The 23,941-nt window shown below is 37.1% G+C and overlaps 1 long non-coding RNA gene across 2 annotated transcripts in view; it reads right to left on the bottom strand.

Moving 5' to 3' along the window:
- The window catches only part of LOC115337383, a 71,594-nt gene that overhangs the window by 42,901 nt on the left and 4,752 nt on the right, over positions 1-23,941 (bottom strand). Inside the window, exons 2-4 of one of the 2 annotated variants that reach the window (XR_003922119.1) lie at positions 18,854-18,958; positions 10,932-11,042; positions 8,196-8,230 (exon numbers count right to left, since the gene is read on the bottom strand). This is a non-coding gene — a long non-coding RNA (uncharacterized LOC115337383). The remainder of the gene's footprint in view (positions 1-8,195; positions 8,231-10,931; positions 11,043-18,853; positions 18,959-23,941) is intronic. The other variant, XR_003922120.1, reaches the window with a different exon arrangement.

Raw genomic sequence — 23,941 nt, 5'->3', positions numbered from 1 at the left:
TGAGGAAATACACTTCAGCATTTCCAGAACAAAATGTATGTATTTTTACATTAGACTACATTCTCAGGTAACTTGGGTACTCTTTAAAAATCAGCCAGTTCAGTCCCTTGACTTAGAAAAGTTTTAGTACAAGGTCATGAAATGCACTGTTCTTCCTACCTTTCATCTGAGTGATCTTTTAATATGTCTGCTTGATCGGAAGGGAAGGGAAGGGAAGGGAAGGGAAGGGAAGGGAAGGGAAGGGAAGGGAAGGGAAGGGACGGGAAAGACACCCAATACTTGATCATTAGTCTTCCCTCTAAGAGAAAAAAACTTGTTTCTTCTCTATCACGGTAACAAACATTGAGTGTTACATGGAAAGTAATATTATCTCTATGTAGGAAGCATTAGTCAGATTAAAAGAATGAGGTCCTCAAATAAGGGCTCCAAATTAGCAGAGGTTCCAGAAGGAGCTAACAAAATGTTGTGACAGCCTGGAAAATACATCTTGTACTCAGAGTGCTAAGATTGAGTCAATTGTAACAGAAACAGGTGAAGAAGAAACAGAGTTTATATGGCAGATTTTCTCAGAACAGCATAGGAAGAGGCACTGCTTGGAAGGTAAAGTTAGACAGACAGAAGCAAAATACAAAATAAGGTGCAAATTCTTCACGGTTAGCATAATTAACTATTGGAATAATTTAAGCAGGAACATGACAGACTTCAACTGCAATACTTTAATTAAAGCTACATGTCTTTCTAAATCATATGCTCTAGCTCCAGATGAAGTTATAGGCTTGATGTGAAGCTTACTGGGTGAGGTTCCTTGGCCAATGTTGTAAAGGAGGTCAAACAGAATGACCATGATGGCCTGTTTGAGCCTTGCATTCTATAGATATATGAAAATACAGTCATTAATTTCTCTGTCATGCCAGAGTTACACTCTCAAACTCTTCCTTTTACATGTCACTTGCTCCTTATTTATTTATTTATTTATTTGCAATTTTTTTTTTTTTCTCCATGGCTATCTTTTTTGGAACTTCATTGTACAAAATGGTCATTAACTGTGATGCAAACGCCAATGTTTCCATGGAAACCCCTGTCCACTACAGAATATACTAGAGCAATTTTTGAACCATTTGTCCATTTGATTAATTATGTCTTTGTGCTGAAGGCGGCTTGGCTTGATTGTCTCATCATGTATTAGAGAAGCTACTGCTCTAACAAATGGAGCTATTGTTTTGGGTCTATTCATCTTGGTACATCCCTGAGAGCTGATAGACATTTCAACAAAATGACTGTCCCTTAATGAGCTGCAGCTTGTCAGAATTGTTTAGAGCTTCATGCTAGGCGCAGACCACTGTCATGACAGCTTCAGTTATTATGGCAATGAGTAGGATGTCCATAAAAGAGTCTATAGAAGAGAATGACCCTGGGTTTGATATCACATAGTTTGTAATTATCAGCTATATATACACTATGTGATAGATTCATAATAGATCCCAAAGCTTTGAGACAATTTTCTGATGAACTAGTTGTTCAGTCACAAAGAAAGAAGAGATAAAATACTTTCCATAACCCTTTTAGCTGTTTTTTAGTAAAAACAGAAAACAAAACCTACAAAACAAAACAAAAAAATCTCACAATAAATATCAGGCAGTAATTGTTTGCAGTTTTGCTTAGCAGATAAATTACAGACACTGCAGCTTTCTGTAGTGAGGTAATTTCCATCTCTATGATATTTTTTTAAACATTAATTTTACCTATTACCAGTACTAAAATCTACAAGGAATATGAAACAATTTAAATGCAATATGCATGGCCTAAAAGGAAAACTTTTTTTTTTCCTAACAAATTATTACATAAATCTACACAGAATTTACTCTGGCCCTTGCTCTGTCAGCTCGCATCAACATTTTTGCAATTTTAGTGGACACGTCTGTCACTATGTTGTTTACATTAGTGAATATCCGGCTCTGAAATGTAAGCAGCTTTGGCAGCGTGGGATTATGTCAGACACGTACCTGCTTATTTCTGGCAACAGGTCTCACATATTTTGAATAATAATAATGGAGATATTAGAAATCTATATTACTTTTCACAATGGCCTACAATTTCACCTACAGAGATGTGCACTTCTCAAAGAAGAAAACACGAAGCCAGTCAGAGTCAACAGAACAAGAACTAAACTGTCTCTAACCAGAAGCTAATTATGAAAATCAAGATAGACTTTCTACATATTTTAAAAATGTAGATTTATGATTTCCATTCTTAGATGTTCCATTCAGTGAACAAGCATGAAGAGTCACTGTATATGACATTTGCTTTAAATATTTCTGAGTGCAGAATCAGTGATTAAGCTGTGCCCCTAATAATCACAGATGGAAGTCAGCACCCTGTAGCTACCAACAGCCACATTTAATCAGTTAATAACTGTGGATTAAACTTAATTCAGATTAATTTGTATTAGTATAGAATTTGTAACTCAATTGCTTTCATATTAATTTACATGTTGTCTAGACATGACATCATATTGACTCTTTGTTTGGCCCAAACACTAATTACGAACCATGTAGCTAATGGATGCAAAACTTGCAGTTTAAAAACAAAATAGGATTTCTGTCTACACTGTACTGAGGACAGTTCAATATTACAGTTTAGAGTTGCAGGCTTAGCATTGCCTGGGAATAGCACTTCTTCATTTGCACTTCAACCTCCTTAAACAAAGCATGTTGTTCCTACATGAAGAATGTGACTGTTGAAAAATGAAGTTGCTATCATCCATCAAAAATTGTTAGCCTCAAATTCTTCTGGGAAAAGCCCAATGAAGAAATCAAAAGGGTTAAAGGAAAAAAAAAAAATCAAGAAGAGAAAAAAAACCCTGCTAACAATAATAACTGCTGTGGTGCAAATTGGACTGAACCACTGTCAAGGTTATTTTATCATTTATAATTGTATCTATTCTGGGGGGCCTTTCACATGAACCTGATCTCAGTTATCACTTGTTCTGACAGTATTTGACTCATTCATTTTCAAAGCACATTTTCAGATAAAAGAAAAATAGTAGAAAACATCCTTGTTGTTCATTAACATGATATGTACTGTTTTTCAGTTCTTTTGGTTTAGCTAGGTTACAGCTTTATATATATATATATAGGGTCCAAGATGACTTAAGATATGTTTTATGGACAGGATGCATTCATAGTTAGTGTTATACCCATTAGTAAAATATTATTTAAAAAAAAAAAAAAAACAGAAACATTCATTTATTACCTTGAAATTTGCACCACTAATAAAGGTAATAGTAAGAAAAACATATGTGGTATTATTTACCCTAAAAATTTTACTGTCTTTCTTTAAATATTAGTTTGCCTGTGGTGCTTCCATAAAACCCACCCTGACTTAATGCTTCAAACAAACATGAGAAAATAACTCAGAATAAGAGACTGAGTTGATAACACCGAACTGAAACTTTGCTATTCCCATCTGCCTATTTATCTTAACAGTGGTAAACAGGTAATAACTAAGCAACAAAGTAAGGCCAGACAAAGTGTTGTTTAGTCTTTTTTTTTTTAATCTGAATAGTCATAGATCACATGGTTTGAATTTAAAAAAAAACAAAACAAAACAAAACCCACCAAACTTTATGTTTAAAAATAGGTCTGATAAATGTTACCAAGAACAGGAAAAGCTGCTTCTCTGGCATGTTTTTTACCTGCTGGATAAATAATGTTCGACCTGCTCATCCGTGGTGTAGTGGTGTCACCTAGTGGCCTATCCTGTCCGTCGCCAAAGACTACTTTTTCCTAGGCTGTGCGTTCACACCAGATAGCCTACCCTCCGTGCAAAAGCCCGTTGCAGCACATGCTACCCTTGACGTTGTAATAAATCATTCAGTAGCAAGACACTCCTGTTTGCATGCAGTACGGTGGGGATACAATTTCGAAATAGCTTCCCCAGTTAATGCTGCAGTTTTATGTCAGTGGCACAGCTGATAGGCAGCATTCTCACTTTGTGCCTACATAAGCTGAGTTTTGTATATGCAGTTTGCATACATGTAAATTGAGGAGCTGCACTTCTACCAACCACACTTTAGGGTTGTGATATTTGAACCTGCAACAGCAAAGGACATTTTTAATTTATGACTTATTGTGGTAGGCACATGTTCTAAAACTACAGGGAGGGGTGAACAAGACATACAGATAAGCCAGTCAGACACACAATTTTGACAGGTAAGGTTCATAGTTGTAGAAGATTTTATTTGCATAAACAAATGTTTAGATTAGTATCTACTAATGAAGTAGTTGCAAGATTATAGAGCTAAATTCTGAGACTGAAGAAGAGTAAAATATTTTATCTCTTTTATACATCTAATTAAAAAGTTCTTTTTTAAAATTATCATGTGAAATAATGATTTTGAATCTAAAATGTTTCTATTATCTATGATCATTGAGAAATAGAAATTTTATAGTACAGATATGTGAAAATATTTGAGTCTTTCTTCATACCATAGAGAGCTAAGCAAGTGTTAATTAAGCTTCTGTAAATTCATAATGACTCGCATAGTTCTACAAAAAGTAACTGAAGATACTAGAAATCTAAATTATTTCAATGAAAAACTGTACTCAAGGTCAATGTGAAACAAGTGAAAAAAAAGCAGAGACAAATAAAGTAAACTCTGTAAAATTAACACCAACTAATTAGGACTGACTTTTTGGCAGAGTGTGTTTCTTTTAATTTCTTCTTATAATAATAAAACAAATAAAATTTTACATCATCACTCCATTCAACATCCCATATATTTCTGTCTAACAAATTACATTTTACTTCTTCCCCCCCCTCAGATTTTTAACTTAAAAAAAACAACCACCTGGAGCAAAACCAACCACAAATTATTAAACCTATATGGAAGACTGGTATTGCAAATCTCACTGTTCCTTATACTTCTGCAGACTAAAAAATGTTAATGTCCCCTTATATTGAAAGTTCCATAACTTTTTTAAAAGAGGTTATTTTCAGCTAACAGTGCATATAGACATTGAACTTCACCTCCATAAAGCAATTGCTAAACTAATACTTATAAAAGGTCTTAACACTGCCAGCTTCAGTCTTGGTAAGATGATAAAATGCTGCAGAGGTCTCAGTAGTTTCACAAGTACAATAACGCTGGAACTCTTCTTACAGCATCCTGTTTCTGTCTTGCATAAAGGCAACACATCAGGAGAGTAAGCAGTTTCTGCATGATTAATGAAACATGAGGAAAGACTTCCCAGATGCTGCTGAACTGCTCTGAAAACATCATTTGTTTGCCATCTTTACCTTTGCTTTTTATATGGGTTATATTAAATATGTCTCCTTGCAGTTGTCAATTCTTTAAAGCAGATGGTGATGGTTTAGTATGAATGTAATGAATTACATTAAAATAGGTTTGAGTTCTTGGGCAACTTTATAAATTAAATGTGTGGGGATAACTTTTAGCTTTGCATTGACACCATGGGCTGGAGATACATTTTGTTATGTTTTCGTGTCTTCATAAGACTCTGAAACAAATTAATTCAAAAGCTCCCAATGGCTCTCCAGTCTCATTGCTAAGGGAACTGGCAGTGACTGGGGGTCTTCATCAAGGTGTGATAAATCATACCTAGTAGTTAAGTCCAGGCTGAGGTCAGAAAACAAATGCTGTACTAGCCAAAGGAAACAATAGGCCAAAGGGTGAAGCTAAGAATGTTGTCTAATGGTAGGCTTATGCCTGGGAGCTCAGGAGTCATAAGGGAAGCAGCAGGAGAGCAGGGACCACAACATGGGAATCAGTACTGAACACACCAGACACTGGAATTCTTTGATCGTGTGCAACCGAATTCTTAAAAAAACAAAACATTGAACAGGACAGAGTTTGATGCTTTTCTCTAGTCAAGAGCAACTGGTAAGATGCCCATACAGACAAGGATAACACCAGTCAGGCTCGTAGGAACACACCTGGCCACCTAGGGAGCTGACCACAGGGACAGCTATCTTGACTTATCTGCAAGGAACATCTGAGATAACAGTGCCTAACTGTAGCTTGCTTGCTCATATGAAACCTGAAAAGAGGTATGAAAGTAAAAATTTTCCCTGGGAAATGTAAATCTCTATTATAACTTCTGCTGGGATATAAAGGTTTCATTTGTTCCTCATCATTCAAGTCTACAAGACCTGTGTTTTAACAATACAGTCATCCTCAGCCTGCAGTATCAGATTCCTCAGTTGGAGAAAGATGAAAAAGTGATGGTACAAAAAAGCAGAGGCACTCATTTGAAATAACAGGACTGAAGTACATTCTTGGAGGCAGTATGACATATCTTCTCACTGTAAAAATATATAGACTTCCCATGACTCGAGGACTTGCAGAAGTTTGCTACAGGAGGGCTACTTATTACACTTCTTCAGTGGTTTGCCATCTTTTCCACACTACACCAGCGGCAGCAAAATGCCGAGTAAATGTCAGAACTTAACCGAGACAATATTAGCACGCAGCTAAGCACTGAAACCAGCCTCCCCAGGGCTTCTAACTGCATCTTAGTGCCTCTGCCACTGATGTGAGAAAAGCTCTCATGAGTGCATTTCTGATAACACTGCCTGTGAGGGCAGAAAGGAGTAGACAGCCTTGATTTGAAGGGGCCCTACGAGTTAAACTTTGCAGGGTACCCACATCCAGGTTATATGTCACGTATGAGCTGGCACAGGGACTCTTGTGGTGCAAAGCAAACCTGACTGCAGCTAAACATATTGTGTTCCTTTTCTAACACTGCCAAAAGCCCAGATCTTCTTTATTTAAGGAAGAAGCACATGGAGGTAAACACCTTTGGCAGGAATGGTTTTTCATCTCTATAGATACACTTAGAACTGAATCCCTGTCTTGATGGATCTGCAGAGATCCTGCCAGCCCCATGCCTCAGACTGAAACCCATGCACTGAAACCCATAAAGAAACAAGAGCTCCACTGTGATGGGGAATTTCTGCACTGAGATGCAGCAACTGCCTCAGTAAGTAAGAAAGGGTGGCATTAGACTGCTTTTCTAGGCTCTCCATCTGCATATCTACAGGGGAATTGTGCGTACAGTATCTGAGATCTACCTGTGTACCAAGATACAACTGTATATTCAAACAAGCAAACATTAAAAAACAACTACTTAGGGCCCTGTGGCAAACGTTACATTTGGTAACTGCATTCTTCACAAGTATCTATGCTTGCTAGCTTCACTTGAAATGTTCCCCCATTGTTTAACATTACTAAATCCTCTTTTGGATGCCATTCTCTCAAGAAAAAATAATTTTACTATTTCTTTGTCAAGCCAGGGACTAGTCTGAAGGTCTTACATGACAGCTCTGACTCTCTCCACAGGCCTAACTAAATCTGTGACCGGAAGGCAGTGGCAACCAGTTTTCTTGAAAATGAGGGTAGTGAGGTGGGTTTTGATGTTTTCTTGGTTTGGGTTTTTTTCTTTCCCTTTAGGAACAAGAAACAACATCGTATTTTTATTTATATTTGTTTGGCATCTCTTGAAAAACATTTCTCCAGTTTCCTATTGGCAAATGTGATCTGAATTTGATTGCAGCTTCAGCTGCAAGATAGTTCTTTGACTGCACAGAGTTACAAAATACAAGTGGTGTTTGACATCTAACTGATAAATGATTTAGAGCATTATCTCCCAAGAGTGTCCTACCCACCACACACTAGGCTATTCTGGTGTGGATACTTCTAGTATGTATTCTCGGAGTTGCACCATTCTGTGTAAAATACCATTAAAATCTTGACCAGAATCTTTGACTATAGTGTTTTGCACTCCTAAGTCAGAATCCCAGTAATTAAGCTGAAGACCTGCCAGCCCTCCTTCTCTTGCTCAGGGTCCTCAAATGGGGATCGGTTGATAGCAAAGGTTAAAGGATTTCTCTCTGAAGACACTCAGCAATCCAGGCGAGAGAGAATTTGCCTGAGTAAACAGAGACTTGTTCTGAAACCCTGCTCTGAAGTAGAGTAAATTTGTGCTTTGGCCTCCTACCTCATCTCTACTTCCTTGTACCGTTTCTGAGTACTGCCTAAGTCGTAGACTTCATTTCCACTGCTATATATGGTACTTATCTTTTTGCAATCTTTCCACACCTCATTCCCTTCTCTACAGGAAATATGCCCTTAACTCCTTTTCCATCAGCAAACAAGTCTTTACACTGTTTAGTACCTTATTAATCTTGTCCTGTAGAACTTCACTTCTCACTTGAGGTTCCCATGTGTGCGTTAAAAATAAAACCCAGAATATGTTATTTATTTATTTGAACACCAATACACACACATTTACACATTACATAGACACACAGATATACATATTTTTGCTATACATTTTTCATGGTTGCATCTTAAATAGGACTCATGCATAAAAAATGTCACCAAATTAAACACTTGAATATGTGACATTTAAATGGTTTTCACAGTGCGGCAAAATGCATTTCCCTCTACATTCACCAAGAGGAAAAGGATTACCTCAGTATTTCAAATTTTGTTTTGCTTTTTGAAAAGCCCTGATAACTTTTTAAAGCTGTGAAACAGATATGTATATACATACTATACATATGCATAATCTGTCATACAACTGTTTCTGAGGAAGCTGAGTGGCAACCTCACTTTTAACTGTCAAATGTATTGTTATCACTTTCTGCTCTGATATTGCAGAAAGGTATTGCAGGGAGACTAATCTGTATTTAAGCGGCTGATTTTCTCCAGCCTGAATTCTTAACTTGAAATTCAATATATGACCAGCCTAACTATAGATATCCTGTGGGATTTACACCTGATAGCAGATTAGTACTTTGGCTGATTTTCAAACAAATGTACAATAAATGAGAAGACTGAATGAAACATTCCTTTACACTTCTGGGAAGCAGGGGTAGAAAGACCACAGAGTCCGTGTTTGGAATTCCTTTCCACCAGCAAGCGTAACAACAGGGGAAAAGACTTTAAATGCCCTTCAGCAGAAACTGGCAAGCAGGGGAGACAGAGGAGCCTTTTGCTCACATCTTTGGCTGTAAGATGTCTAAGTACGTTATCTCTTTCCCATAGCTGTCAATGTCAACTTTGATCACTAATATATTATCTTGGCAGAAAGATAATCTAACCTCAATCCTTAAAACTTTGTGCTTATGCAGAACCCATCTTCCTACTGCTGTCTCAATATACTAACCCAGCTGTATTTCACTTCCTTTAATAAAGTAGATGAATTAAATCAGCCCTTCCTATGACAGAAATGTTAAGAATCAATCAAGAGTCATTTGTTTTTCCTTATGTTAACGTATCATTTACCCATATAATTTCTTGCAGCAGCATTTCTAGGGATGTCATCTACTCTGAAATCATGTTTAAAAGATTTTACTTACTGGGGCATTCTGTTTTTGAATTATTGATGGGATCTTCAGGGAGATTCTGGCAGAGCAAATGTTTATATTGATAGCATAGATGTCAAAGCATAGCCAGCACTGACCAATGGATTAATTCTTGTTCATAGGGATCATAATCTGATATCATTAAGGCTGTATAATGCTTTCCATTAAAATATCCTGGTTTACATACCTTGGTCAGACTTCAGCTGTTCAGGTTAAAATTGCCCATGTTGACTATCTGCCTCAGGCTGACTTTTTTTTCAATGTCAGCAAAACCAAACCAGCCATTTCTCAAAACAAAGTTAGGAAACTATACCTCCCAGTTTAGACAGTTTTAGGTTTGATCTGAAACAGTAATAGACCATGCTTTGGAAAGGACTTAGCTATTCCTGAGGGGGTCATAGGCACATAACACTAGCCACATACCACTTCCTATCTCTTTTAGAGAGGTTAAAATATGATAATATCTTCCCCAAAATTTGGTCTCCTAATTGGAGTCCAGCCCGCTGATGTGTAATTGAAACCCCTCATGTAAGGAGTCAGGGAAAAAAGTGCCTGCCTGGCTGGTGATTTTTCTATTAAAGGTGGACTATCAAGGAAATCTTCATCAATTCCCTGCTGAGTGACACTTTCCATACCAACGTAAGATTTTATGTTGACAAAAAATATTCTTCAGAATCTCCAGTAACTGTGAAAGTTTCTTGTATTTTCTCTGTAGAAAATAAGTCCCATGAAGTGATGAAATTTGCAGAGATCCCTATTCAGCTATGTCTTGCCTTTTGTCAAGGTACAAGTGTAATTTACACTAAGTGAAGGTAAATTGCAAAATGATGAAATATCTGCCGATAAATATAGCGGAAAATTCTGCTATAAATAAACAAATACATAACAAGAAAGAAAGAAAGAAAGAGAAAGAAAGAAAAAGAAAGAAAGAAAAAAAAACCCCACAACTCAAAACACTCCATATGGCAATTGTTAAATTAGTCAAAAGCTCAACAAAATAACTCCTGCTACCTTGAACGGATACAAGACAAATCAGACAACAGATCAGAGGCAGAAGATTCAGGAAGTATGGAACCTTCCTTGGCAGTCTGCAGGAGATTCAAAACTTGCAATGAAAGCACTTCAATCTTAAAGTCCGTAAAACAAGGGATGCAATACTTTCTTACACAACATTAACACAGTAGTATATGCATGTCAAATTTTCTTTCACAAAAGGATGACAACGAATTAGAAAGGATGTAAAAATGAAGAAAGGTTAACACGGTACATTCCATAAAATGTAACTTTAGAAAAAGCTTGAAAAAGAGATAGGAAGAAAAGATAGCAAAGTTAAGCATTGGAGAAATATGATGGTGAACTGGTCAATTCAACAGCTGTTTACCTTAGAATATCTTGGCATAATGGATTTTAAATCTGGAAAAACCTGAGGGGTTGTCAGACATCCAGGCTGTTTCTCATCTACTGTCAAACAAAGGCCCTTCCAAAGAAAATTCTTAGAGCTTTTCTGTGCACCAGTTCTCCAGAGTAGAAGTAACACTCACTGTGAATTCCAGTTTACTAGGCAAGACTCTGGCTTCTTTTATCTTATGCCAGTTGTAGAAGAACTTGATGAAACTTGGGTTTGTTGCCAACTGATATTGTCTTTGTAGATACTGCCAATGGAAGTCATAGACAACATACTGAATTTCAAGAAGCTACAGTCTCAAATGGCTCTACAATCCCATTTACTATGAAGCTATCTGATTATGTTCAGCTAGGCTTAATATTTCTGACTTGGAAAGCATAGATTGGTGCTCATTCATTTCACCGTAAATGTTTATTTAAAAAAAAGGGGGGGGGGGGGGGAGATTTCTCAGGAAGCTGGAAGCTTAAATTTGGAATCAAGCCAAAAAATAGTAGCTTGACAGAAGTTCAAGTTAGGTATCAGTGGGTTAATGCAGTTGCCAACAAGGAAGTCACTAAAGCTCCATTAGACGTGCTCAAAGAGATGGTAGATGTTACATGAAGAAATCTAATACATAGGTTGAGTCTTGCACCAAATGACCCAGAAGCTCCCTCCAACTATAAGCTCTATGAACTGTGACAACTGTAATAAGTGGTGGCACTTGTGGAATTCCTTCCTGCCATGAAGGATAAATTATTATATAGAGGCTGTCACACGCAATACATCATCTACAAATTTTTTGAGTTCTTACTGCAGCTGCCATTTGAAAAAAAAACTTCCCTAAAAAAAGCATGGAAAAAAGCATAGAGCTTTTGACATAATAGCAATTCACTCTGAGGCTCTCTATGACTACCATTGTCTTTGTCATATTTGCCTTTGGTGATGAGAGTGTCCCCAGGACTGTTTGAAACACTGAAACTCAGGAAAGAAAAGCCGTTCTATCATTAAGTGAGAAAAGCAAATATTCTTGGCAAGATTTGACTCATTCTGCTTAGTAAAAGGTAATAGAAAGAGCACTGGGTCAACACTATGATTTTGGTTCATTTCTCATAACTGACAAAAGTGAATGGAATGGTGTCATCTAGATGACAACTCCTTGAATTCAGCAGCATTTATAAAATGTCAACACATTTTTCATATATTATTTCTAACACTGGAATGTCTACTGGAATGGAATAAAACTCAGAGGCTACATCCATCAACAGCTCAGCCCGTCTTCCCCTCCTACCCCACAGTCAACCATATCCTACTCTATTTTACAGGAAGACTACAACTCAGACAGAGATTTAAACACTCTAATATTTTCTCAGTTAAATGTTCTCTTCATCACAGAAAGGACAAGAAATTACATACTTGGAATACATGTAAGATTTCTTAGGATTTGTACTGAAATGAAAATTCCTGCCTGACCTTAACGTTGTTATTACAACTGGTCACATACGCTCACTTCATAGTGACAGACCCTGTCATTCTTTCTGTAAGTATTTTCCAAAATTCATTAAGAAACTGCATGGCTGATGTCAGACACAAGGTCAGACTTGCTAAATTGGAGTGAAGTAACAAAGTTTATAGTGGTTTATCAGCATTCAATAAAATACGATTTATCCATTGTTCTTGTTTCATAAACTTACATTGACAATGTAGGTAAATATTCTTTAAAATATGCTTTGTCCTCATGAGCTCTTTCGGCTGTATAAGAATTACATAAGATTGCCAATAATTTGTTTAATCTGATCATATACATATAGCTGAAATTTATATATATGTACCATAAGAAAAAGAAAATAAGAGAGAAAAGAGAACATTCTCTTCCTCACTAAGGAAAAGTAATAAATATGTTCATAGCTGCCTACAGCATACCAGCCACCAGAAAATATGGTGCTAGTAACATGGTGAAAATTATAATAAGCCAGAAGTACATTTAAAATGTAAATTAGTTTATTTGATTGTATAATCTACACTCAGAACACATCAAACCTGCAAACTGTCTGAGAAGTGGATTTGCAAATTGAGATTAGCTCTGTACTAGTGACAAATAATTTTGATAAAGTAAGCAATTAAGTTTCTGGTACTTAGGGGAAAGGAAGCTGTTCTGGAAATAATGGTCAGAATAATTCTAATTGCTGTCCATATTTTTTTTTTTCTTTTCAGTATGTGCTATTGATGGAAGATAAGAAAACATCAGTTACTGACATATGTTCTTGAATTTCCTGGGCAGTTGTATCTGGATAATAATTTCTTTTTTTTTTTTAATTAGAGAACTTCAGTTTCTATTGGTAAAGATTCAGAAATGTGTAAGAACTCTTATTTTTAAACTGACGGGTTTATAGCTCTTTCTGCCTGGCTCACATACCATTAATACGGGGAGGGGGGGAGCATGTACTGTCATCTTCAGTAATTAAAGGAATGGTACAGCTCAGTCTTTGCTGATGACTAAGACCCAGTTCTTTCCAAAGAGTAGGGTACTATACCCCCCAACCTGCACAGCACATATAACATATATTTCTCTATTTCATACCACAGAGGTACTGTTTACAAGCAAATAATCTATTTTAAAGGAGAAGATGCTAAAGACAGTAGCAAGTGAAACTGGAGAACAGGTGTACCTGGCTAGAACACAGCAATGAGAATCCGCTCCCTGAATTTCTGGGTGAAGAAACAGCCGTCTTGTAGCCCCAGCAATGTTTTGACCATTTTCTTTAGTACAGCTGAATGTCTAATGCTTGGGGAAAAAAATTGCCATGTAAATGTGACCTCTGTTTGTGCTAAATGCTGCCTCCTACTGTGTTTCTGTATTTAAATATTTCCTTTTCTTCTTCAGACTCATTTTAATTATCACAACCAATTCTTCATATTCTTTATGTGAATTCTGTTATTAAGTTGTGATCAGCTAGGATGTTGAGACTGAACTGTCCCATTCTTTCTTTCTGTATTGGGTGATCCTCAGAAAAAAGTAAACTTAGAAGGACTTCTGAAAGTATGTATGTAGGATGTGGAAACTGGCTTTCTGAAAACATCATTGCCAATGAAATCTGAAACCATGTATGGCAGGAAGACTAGATTAACAAATATTTTGGAACTTAATAAATTGCCCAGGAATATCAAAATCAAAACCGTACTCAAAATGAAGTCCATATTTATGGAAATAAACACTGCCTGGAGATGAAAATGCACTCCCCCACTTCACCTATGAAGATTAAAAGTACTATTATTCCATTAAAAACCAAAACCAAATAAAACCAAACAGAAAGACTTAAGGCAAAAATATTAGTTAAAATTCATGTTTAACATAGCATTCTACAGCCACAAGTGGGCACCAAATTGTCAGTGCTGTGATTATTTATGCAAATAAGGCTATCTAAGTATCTACATTGGACCAAGAACCAAACTTCAGGGGTTTTTTTTTGTTATTATTAAACATTTTTTAATACTAAGTTTCTGTTGTAGTTGCAAAAGGTAGAAAATAAAATATGCAAGAAAAATTATTTAGTTTTGATTGGTAGCCCATGATCTGAATGTAGTATTAATGGGAATTCCATAGAAGTATCAAGGTATTTTTATCTTTGAATGAGTACTTATAAAATGCTCTAGCAAAACACACCAGTCAGCCAAACCATAGCATTGCATGGAACGTAATCAGGAATTTCATCACTTATATCAGAAAAGTGGTTGGCAACTTGTCCTTTATTTCTCCGCATTTCATTCATTCCCCCTTTGTCACTCTTATTGCTCATGACCTCTTTATCTCATCCCCATGTGTTGCTGAAGTCGATTAAAAAGTTAAGTTGAAAAAGTTGATTAAAAAGTGAAGTGCTATGCCAATGCTGGTTAACTGCAGAGTTTAATTGGTTTTTTGTCCATTTTCCCTACTCTCTCTGCTCACAAGAAGAAAGAATTTGTTCTCTTTTTCTTGCTTTCTGTCCCTTTCTTCTATTTTCTGGTTCTCTTACTCTTTGCATTTCTCTTGCTATGCTTCACAACTCTGCCACCCCCTTGCCCTCTAATACTTTTTGCTTCCTCATTACACACACACAAACACCCACAAAAACATTTCAGGATTGATGTCAGAAGTTGTCAGGTTATCTCTTATCATAACCAGACAGCGAGCACTCATGGTAAGTAATTTTAAATGAATTTCTTATTGAAAGGGTATAATCCAAACATGTTTTGACGATAATCGTGAGCCAGTGGCCAAGAAATCTTCATCTTTCATTCTACAGTGGCACCATATGGTATCTCTCTATCCATTAACTAATGTACTTAGTATGAAATGTCAAGCTCCTTTATTGCTCTCTACTTATATCATTCACTAATCTTTATATGAATCATGCTTTAATTTATAGGAGATATCCATTTTATCTTCTCATCTTCCAGATCATACGTCCCAATCTCCCTCTTGTTTTTCTAGTGGTACACAACAAAAAACCTTCATAGTAGCAAAAAATGTATCCTGGATCTTACTCCTTCCATCATTTCACTTTAGCAACTATTCATTAAGTTTTTTCCCTATGAATCATCTTGAACTCCATAATCAAAAACACCAGCTGTTTTTCCCCACTGTTTAAGATCCATTGGCTGTCAATACATCTGTATAATTATTGTAATACTGCCAGGTGGAAGATACTGTAAAAGTAAGAATGCCAGGTGGGGAATAATAAAGTGGAAAAGAGGAATAAAACAACAACAAAACAGTCAGATTAAATTGTCTTTTTTCACAGTATCAAACGAGTATTACACTGTCAGTCATCCACAGCATTCAGCCTTCTTTCCAGGACTGTGTATCTGCAGGCAAGAAGGATTAAATTCTTAACATGTGGTAGAATCTATACACAATGCATTATTTCTTTGAAGCAAAGTATGCCAGTATTTCATATGGTTAAATTCAAACTTGTCATTTGAAAATGAATGCAATACTGAAGTAGAAAACTCAGCACACAGTGATGGAACAGCCTCACTGCAGTGAGAGATCTTCTGACACATAGAAGTTCTTCTACTGAGGTAAACATTCCTCTTTTTAATAGCTCACATACAGCTTCTCTAAACTTGCCTAAACTGTCCTCATGAAATTAATATTTTAATTAATCCCACCAAATGCAAAAAATATATGAAAATGTGTCAACTTTATAATCAGTAATAATGTTCTTTGTATTTCTACCTACTCCTTCATGCTGCTTAGACTACTTTTTAGGCTTCAAAGAGAGTTTGGTATTTATCATCTGCTAGCTATCAGCTGTGAACTGATGCCTTACAGCACACCTGGGCAATCTGTAGTCCATCAATATAATCCACCTGTCTCTTCCTCATGTTTGTCTCTGGGGAACAATTTTCTCTTCTGAGACTATCAACTGGTTTGACAGATGAGCTATTCTAGTTACCTACAACCTACTCCCAGGTTTTCCTTTTTCCTTATATGTGCTAGGTGCAGTAAGTAACATCCTATGACACAAAAGTACATGTTATAAAATTGCATGTTGCTCACACAACAGCTAGGGTATTAGAATGTATGTCAGGATGGATTATGGGCTGTGGCTTTCAAGAGGTTCCATTGTGAATGGTATGGTCACTCCAGCCATATCCAATTTAGAGAAAAATAAATAACATAGGTATGCCCTGCTCCTTTTGTTTTTAAGACAAACAACAAATAATACATGTACAAATATGATTTAAAAATCCTTTAAATTACAGTTTATGTCTTGTCATTCCAATCAGCTCAGGTCCTGTTGTGTCAGGAAATATATAGACAGAAACATAGTGTTTTGCTTGCATACTTTTTGAATCGTATATAATGTTCCATAAAACACATAATCCGGTGGTTAATTTCAATTTTTATTTTTATTTTATAAGAAAAGAATTATAGCATTGATTAGTTTCCAGGTTCTCCATAGACTGTCCACTTCCACACATGTTGTTTATAAAATATTTTTAAATATAGTTATTTTCATGGGCGTTTTTGTATTTCCTTAAAGTAAAAATGAGGCAATAATACATACTGTGTGTATTAAATATTATTTGACAAAAAATAGAACTTTAGAAATAAATTCACACAAGCCTATTAAATGAACATTTTAAAATTAACTTTTCATGGAAAATAGGAAGAATATTTTTGGTTACTGAAGGTATGAAATATATTGCATTATTACCATTATTATTATTACTTTAGATATATTTAAGCTACAGGACAAGAACACCAGTATCTTGAGTGCTAAGCTTCCCCTTACTCTTAGACTAAAAAATAAAAAAAGCAGCAATTCCCACCTCTGCAAATACAAATTGGCAAGGTTTTTAAATAGAATCACTAAATATATCTAAATTTTGAAACTTGTACAAATAAGAATTTCTGTCTGTGGATCCATATTAACAGTGATTCTCTGAACTTGATCAAGAAGTTCAGTTCATACTTATCTATGATTGGTACTGTGCTCACTGAGTAGAAACTGGGTTGGAGTCATCAGTACTACAACTCAGTAAGCTTGATCCCTTCCTGATTTTTACTGAAGCAGTAAAAAACTTTCAGACAGATATTTGAACACTGTATACCTTTACCCAAAAGACTTTGTGAGTCATTGCACTATTTGAATGAATACATATTTATAAATATTTTTAAATAAATGTTACTATATTTGACTCCATTTAACTCAATGTCAGAACCTTGGCTGAATGTCAGCTGTCATGTAAACACATATAGTTACCTTTTATTTCTCACTGACATTGTTAAAATATAATCAAGCTAATTCTTAGAAATCTGGTAGAGATATTTGCTCCCAGGCAGAATATTTTTTTGCCAGGTTTCAGCCTGCAGCAGATTTTCATGGCAGATTTCTGAAAACAGAAATTTCTAAGAGAAATGCTGACACAACCTTTGCTCCTGTATAGTAGTGTGAACTCACCACTGTAATAATTAAGCAATTAGGCATGACAGTGAGTGTGAGTTTCCTGAGATAATCACACCCCTGGGGTATTACAAGTCATGATCCACAGACAAGTGTTTTTAATCCCCCAAGGGTGTGATTATCTTATGATAACCACACCCCCTGGAGGAGATTTGTAGGTCACATGAAAACCTTTAGCGTAAAGCGAAAAGTGCTTGTATTGCAGGAATAGGAAAAAGTCTGGATATAGACAGTGCTTTGTGGCTTCCACAAATTAATGATATACAGCACCAATTCATACAATTACCCATCGATCCAATCCATTTTACTAGAGAGTATATCTAAGTAAATTATTGCTGTCTTTCTCCAATCTCTAATGCAGCAGATAGTGAATTGAAACTTTTGAGATGATCTCAAAACTAAAAATGTAATCTCCATTTGAGACTACTTTACTTGCAGGTTATCACAAGAATGGTCTTCCCAAATGCTATTTCCAATTCCATCATGAAATCCATGCACTGCACAAGATAGCAAATTAACTATCATCTCTTACTTACTTCTGAAATTTATGTGGGATGTTCAGGAGCTCTACTGGACTGCAAAGGGAAATAAATTCCTTCTAATGAGTTGACTTCAAGAAAAAAAAAGTGTAGTTATTTCAAATTCTACAATTTTCAGATCTTAAAATAGCCTCATCTATTAATCACCTTGTCTTCTCCCTTTGGCAGTAGGATTAGAAAACAAAACTTTGGCTCCCCTTTCTGTTGTGAAGGGAAGTTATTTGTAAAAGACCCTTAATGTGGACACCTCTCCCACTTACTGCCCCTGAAATGCTATCCAATATTCACAAACACTTGTGAATATAATGAACTTGATGTTTGGCTAGTCGAATCAAAATGTTTTGGAACTGACCTCTGCAGAGTTCTAAGGGTGATTGTGTTTATGCTTACTGAATGTATGAAGGCTTTTTGGCTTACAGGAGCCCTCCACATACTGCATAGATCTTGCTGATATGTACAGTCCATTAGGTGTTGATGTTTCTGTCTGGATAGCCACTACATTTGTTTTTTCATTACACTTCTACCCAATAAAGTGTTGGCTACAGCTATTCCATCATTACATCAAGATAATGAGAACATTATACACTCACAATCAGCTAGCACAGAGATCCTCAAAGCAACCAACACAGGGAAGACTGGTCAGAAGCAGCTGGTTGTTCAGCTCCATGCAGCACACAGTCCTGTGTTGGTTACCACTGTAATTTAAGCATCAGTAGTTAGCTGGCAGCCTTTGCATTAAAGCAAATATACATACTTTTCATTTGCATTATTTAGCATTAAAGTGTTGAAACTCCAAAGAATGAAAAATTAATTTAAAAGTTCTAGGTGTCAGTCAGGTTCAGCTTCATTTTATTGTTCTGTCACTATGATTTGATACAAACACAAGTCTCCTGCAAGGAAGGTTATTACACCTGTAGCTATTCTCAGAGATTGTTGCCTTGGGATATAGGCCAGGCAAAAAGTATAGTCAAGACTCTAAACCTTAGGAAAGTGAACTTTCAGTTGCTTAAAGAACTGGTGAATGGGACCTCCTGCAAAACTGCCCTCAGGGATAAAGGAGCAGAAGAAAGCTGGCAGATATTTAAAGACATTTTTCTTATAACACAAGAACTAGCAATTTACATGTGCAAGAAATCAGGCAAGGAAGGCAGAAGACAAACATGGATGAGTAAGGACCTCTTGGTCAAGCTGAAACACAAGATAGAAATGCATAAGCAGTGGAAGCAGGGATACACATCCTGGAAAGAATATGTGGATACTGGCTGGGGGTGTAGGCATGAGATCATGAAAGCTAAGGAACAAATTTAGCTGTAGCTAAATTTGGCAAGGGATGTGAAGAATAAGAAAGGCTTCTACAGGTGCATTAGTCAGAAAAGAAAGACAAAACAAATTGTACCCCCACTCATAAATAGACAGGGGATCTGGTGACCACTGACATGGGGAAGGCTGAGGTACTCAACAACATTTTTGCCTCAGTTTTCACTGGCAAATGCTCTCCCCATATCTCTTGAGTCCCTGAATCTCAGGGCAGGGACTGGGCTAAAGAAGTCCCTCCCATCGTAGGAGATCAGGTTCAAGACCATCTGAGTAATATGAACACATGCGAGTCCCTGTGATCCACTGAGATGCATCCCAGGGTCCTATGGTAATTGGTTGATGTAGTCCCTAAGCCACTCTCCATCATATTTGAAAAGTCATGGCAGTTAGGTGAAGTCCCCAGTGACTGGAAAAAGGGAAACATCATGCTCATTTTTAAAAAGGGTAGAAAGGAGGATCCTGGAAACTACTGACCAGTCAGCCTCACCTCTGTGCCCAGTCAGATCATAGAACAGATCCTCCTGGAAACTATGTCGAGGCATATGGGTGACAGGGAAGTAATTACAGACAGCCAGCATGGCTTCACAAAGGGCAAATTGTGCCTGACTAATCTGGTAGCCTTCTATGGTGGAGTGACTGTGTTGGTGGATAAGGGAAGAGCAACTGATGTCATCTATCTTGAATTCTGCAAGACCCTTGAGATGGTCCCACACAACATCCTTGTCTCTAAATTGGTGAGATACGGGCTTGATGAATGGACTATTTGACAGATAAGGAATTGGCTGGATGGCTGCATCCAAAGAGTTACAGTCAACAGTTCAATATACAAGTGGAAGTCAGAAACAACTGGTGTCCCTCAGGGTCCCTGTTGGGTCTGGTACTGCTCGATATCTTTATTAATGACATAGACAGTGGGATTGAATGCATCCTCAGCAAATTTGCAGATGACATCAAGATGAGTGGTGCAGTTGATTCACTTGAGGGAAAGGATGTCATCCAGAGGGACTCTGAAAGGTTTGAGGAGTGGGCCTATCTGAACCTCATGAAGTTCAACAAACCTAAGTACAAGGTCCTGCACCTGCCTCAGGGCAACCCCCAGTATCAGTACAGACTAGGGAATGAATGGATTGAAAGAAGCCCTGCAGAGAAAGACTTGAGGATATTGGTAGATGAAAAATAAGATATGAATCAGCAATGTGCACTTGCAGCCCAGAAAGCCAACAGTATCCAGGGCTGCATAAAAAAAGCATGCCCTGCAAGTTGAGTGAAGTGATTCTCCACCTCTATTCCATTCTTATGAGACCCCACCTGGAGTACTGCATCCAGTTCTGGGGGCCCCAGTATGAGAAAGACATGGACCAGTTAGGGTGGGTCCAGAAGAGGGTCACAAAAATGGTCAGAGGGCTGGAACACCTCTCCCATGAAGAAAGGCTGAGAGAGTTGGCATTGTTCATCCTAGAGAAGAGAAGGCTCTGGGGAAGACCTTATTGCAGCCTTTCGATACTTAAAGGGGGCCTACAGGAAAAATGGAGAAGGACTCTTTATCAGGGATTGTATTGATAGGACAAGGGGTAACAGTTTTAGATTGAAAGTAGGTAGATCTAGGTTGGATATAAGGAAGCAATTCTTTACTGTGGGGGTGGTGGGACACTGAAACAGGTTGCCCAGAGAAGTTGTAGATGACCCATCACTGGGAGTGTTCAAGGTCAGATTGGATGGGGCTTTGAGCAACCTGGTCTAGTGGAAGATGTCTCTGCCTATAGCAGAAGGTTGGAACTAGATAATCTTTAATGTCCCTTCCAACCCAAGCCATTCTATGATTCTGTGATTGTATGAATTATACACTGACATGGCAAAGACCTGACAAAGACCACGTCAGACTTTAAAGACTATGCTTATACTTTCCTAGATGCTATTTTTAAGTAATTTGTACAATATCGTAAAACCAAACAATGATTGCATATACCATGTTTTGCTTTTTTAATACATTGTGTAAATGTGAAAAAGAATATTACAGAAAACCCAAGAAGGGAAGTAAGAATTATTATTCTTACTTTTCGCAGTTTACCCCCCCTAGCAATTAAGCACCACACAGCTGCTCACTCACTACCCCCACATCAGGATGGGGGAGAGAATCAGAAGGATAAAACTGAGAAAACTTGTGGGTTTAGATAAAGGCAGTTTAAAAGGTAAAGCAAAAGCCATGCACTCAAGCAAAGCAAAACAAGGAATTAATTCACCACTTCCCATTGGCAGGCAGGTGTTCAGCCATCTCCAGGAAAGCAGGGCTCCATCATGCATAATGGTAACTTGGGAAGACAAATGCCATCACTCTGAAAGTCCACCCCTTCCTTCTTCTTTCCCCCGCTTTATATACTGAGCATGATGTCATATGGTCTGGAATATCCCTTTGGTCAGTTGGGCTCAGCTGTCGCAGCTGTGTCCCCTCCCAACTTCTTGTGCACCCACCCCCAGCCTCCTCTCTGGTGGGGCGGGGTGAGAAGCAAAAAAGGTCTCGACTCTGTGTAAGCACTGCTCAGCAGTAATGAAAACATCCTTGTATTATCAACACTGTTTTCAGCACAAATCCAAAACATAGCCCCATACAAGCTACTGTGAAGAAAATTAACTGTAACCCAGACAAAGCCAGCACATCATTTTACAATGTAGAGAATGAAAAGCAGAGCAAACTGGCCAGTTTTTCCAAGTCATGACAGAATTCATTTAGAGTTCTGAAGCCTTTTACTACGACTGTACTGTTTGTTCTTTGTTGTCAAAGCTCTGTGTTCATTTTTGTTCTTGTTGAGTAAGACTACAGGATACATTATGGGACCCAAGACCATGGATAATTCCAAGAACTGAAAACTCTGTAATAGATTCCCATGGCTCTTTTGTTTTGGGTTTCAATGGCATTAAAAATCCAGGAACTTTGATGATCAGGGAAATTAAAAATTATTTGTAGAGTTTAGGCAAAGACACGGAGCAATGTCTGCTAGTTTACCTCTTGCTTACAACTCCACACAAATAAAATAGCTATAGCCAGACATTAATTATGATTCAGGGACCTATAGCTTTGCATTGAATCTGTGTAGCTTTGGTAGCTCATGTACTTTCTAACAAGTTCAGCATTTGGAAATTGGAATGGAGGAGAACTACCTCTTCCAAAAACATCTGACAATTTCTAGTTACCACACAGCTCCACTGGGAGAGCACAGAAAAAAAGAAACTAGGATTTCTTTTTAATCCTATTTTAATTCCAGACAAAAACACGTAATATACACATTAGGTTGATGAGCTCTTTAGCAAAGAAGTCCAGTTTGTACTCAGTAAATAATGTTGTTCTTTGTTGATTGACTGATAATAGGATTTTACTGGTAATTACAGACAGGATAAATTTTCTGAGCTATAGGATATTTTTAAACTCCCTTATTACACCATATTTTACACTACAACTTCCCTTGCATCACCTTGTAATGCTCTTACAGAACAGCTCACCAATGTCACTGCTAAGCAGGGAAACTACAATAAACTGAGAGTGATCATAAAATGAAACCCTTGATCAAATTTCATTGTAGGTGTAGTGTTAGACCTGAAGAGGCAGTGCAAGCTGATCAAGTTGGCAGTCACTCAGCATTTTCTTAGAAAAACACCCATGCTTTAGTAGACAGGCAGAGATCTTTTTCATATTTTCTGAGATGTAGCTAAACAGAAAGATCTAGTAGAGTTCTGAAATTATCAAAATAATGGTAAAGGAAAGATTTTAGGAAATTGTATTAAAATGTTTCATCCTTTTCTAGGAGTTTACAGGGAATACTGAGAAATTGTCTAATCATTTTATCTACACACAGAGCTATACCATGCTCATTTACGTGAGTTCCCTCACGTCCCATTATATGTGTTGCCATAAGCTCTTTTCCATTCCCAGTGGAAATGACATCCATACCATCAAGATTCCATTTCCTTTTTTTTGTTAGAGGTTGTCAGCCAGCCTTCACATCCACGGTTTATGTAAATCTTGTTTGCTTTCTGAACTAAAACTGTTAGGACACATCCTTTCCTATCCATTCACTCAACTGTAACTTCCAAGTAGACTTTCCGTATTTCCTACCCTAAAATTTTCCTTTCCCATTTCCAGTGTGGGGCTGCACACACTTTTATCTTGTGCCTTTCTCTTAGCAAGGTAGTTGTGATCCCAGAAGATTTTATTAAGCCAAAAATAAGAAAATTAAGTTGCTTGTTGGTTCTTTTGTCTTTTTAATCAAAATTTTTGTATCTAAACTGACAAGATATATTTCTTTATTTGGAAATTGTAGTTGGAAACCAGCTTTGGCTAAAGGAAAATGTAAGAGAAAGATACAGAA

Source organism: Aquila chrysaetos, chromosome Z, assembly GCF_900496995.4.
Source record: "Aquila chrysaetos chrysaetos chromosome Z, bAquChr1.4, whole genome shotgun sequence".
Taxonomy (NCBI): Eukaryota; Metazoa; Chordata; class Aves; order Accipitriformes; family Accipitridae; genus Aquila; species Aquila chrysaetos.
Note: the sequence above shows the minus strand (reverse complement) of the source record. Positions and strands in the feature narration are given on the sequence as shown.